Consider the following 1808-nt stretch of genomic DNA (forward strand, 5'->3'; position numbering starts at 1 on the left):
ATGGCTAGCTAGATGATGAGAAAACCAGAGGACAGCAAAGACATCTCTGGGTTAGGCTGTGGCGCTATTATTACCTTATGCTTCAATTTTCCCTATTCCGTGTAAGTTGATAAGCATCAGGAAACAGCCTCCCACCCTTTTTGTTTGTTTTGTTTTGCTGTGTGGTGGTGTTGTTACAATGACGAGCGCCACGGATGTGTTGAGGTTATTATTGTGTGCCAGATGCTTGCTCAGCACTTTCTGTGTATTATCTCATTTAATCTTTACACTGAACAAAGTACAGTGCTTATAGGAGGTATGCCTTCTATTTGTGAGTGAGGAGGCCTTCCAGGAATATCCTAGTCATTTTTATTCCTGGAGAGGAATTACGAAGAGCAGATTGCGACTATTTCTACATTGATCCAGATGAACAAGTTAGAGCAGGCTGTAAAAGAAACCCGCAGCCTTTTTACTGCTGCCTCAACTGGGAAAGGATAGGTATCTTAATGAGCATTGTGCTCTGTGGGGTTCGAGTCAGCTTGACCTAGAGGTTTTTTCCCTAGTGTGTGGATGGGTCAGGAGCGGGTTAACTTTTTACTTGGTGACTGGTAAATGATGCCACTTACCAATTATTAGTCACCCCATTTTTACATATTGACCAACAAAGAAGTTAAGGTTGGATGCTTATCCTCACAGAATCAGAAAAAATACAGTGTTTTCTTCCTAGGAAGGGTGATTTGAAGCCTCAGTAAGGGTTTATATTATTGTCATTGTTGTTGAAGAAAACAATATACAGGACTGATAAACTTAAAATATTTTAATGCGAGTTTCCATTCTGAGCAGAGTTGAGGTGGTGGAGTTTTCCTTCCATGTCAGTGGGCACTGGGGACTGCTTTTTAGGGACTTGGAGCTTTTTTAAAGGGCTTTGGGCAGCGGAGAAAAGGCAGTTCAGCTTATGAGCTGAGAGGTCTTTTCTGGCGTGTCAGTAAGAAACTCTTGACTTCATAGCAATTATGTAATCCAAATAGGTAACAGAATGGGACGGTTGTTTGGGAGTGTTTATTTTCTTGGGAAGGATTTTCTCTGCTTTTAGAAAATTGTACCCCGGGAGGAGGGTAGGAGGCAGACACGTCATCAAATAATCCACGGGCTGGAATGTCCTGGGACCAGGCCGTGCCCTTCTCCGCTGAGGGTTTAGGCCCAGGGGAGTGGGGGTTGAATGGCCGTGGTGACATCTAACAGCTGGGCTGAGGCTTCTCCTGCATCTGAGAGGTTGTTTCTCGCCTTTGGAGCAAAAAAGTGTTGTCGTTCATTCTTTCATTGACTAAGTGGCCCTGGATTCTCCTCCCCCAGTGTTTTCACTTCCTAGAATAAAGCTTGAAACCACTTTTCAGATGAAATCGTTCAGTTGTGTCATTTTGCTGAGGAGGCCACCCAGCCCTGGGGCTGTCAGGAGATTTGTGTGCACACACGCACAGAGACACACACCATCCACCCAGCAAGTCAAGGGCGGAGCCCACATTGGCACACAGATGTTTTCATCTCAGGTTTGGTATTTGTAAGAGCAGCACCCTGCTACCCTGGGTTTCAGTAGTCAGTACTTTTCTTTGGCGACTGTCAGCCCTACAGTTCTTTATACCTTCGGTTTTGTCTTTGGGATTTAGACAGCCAGCCTTGGGAATATCCAGGTCTTGGATAATATTCAAGGGGTATTATCCAGGTCTTGACTTCTTCCACCGGAAGAATTGGTTTCTGCTGGTTTCCACGATGTCTTGATTCTCATCAGAGTTTTGCATTAATTTTTAACTCAGCGTTTCTAATCTACTTGC

The sequence above is a fragment of the Bos javanicus genome, chromosome 5 (assembly GCF_032452875.1).
Source record: "Bos javanicus breed banteng chromosome 5, ARS-OSU_banteng_1.0, whole genome shotgun sequence".
NCBI classification, from domain to species: domain Eukaryota; kingdom Metazoa; phylum Chordata; class Mammalia; order Artiodactyla; family Bovidae; genus Bos; species Bos javanicus.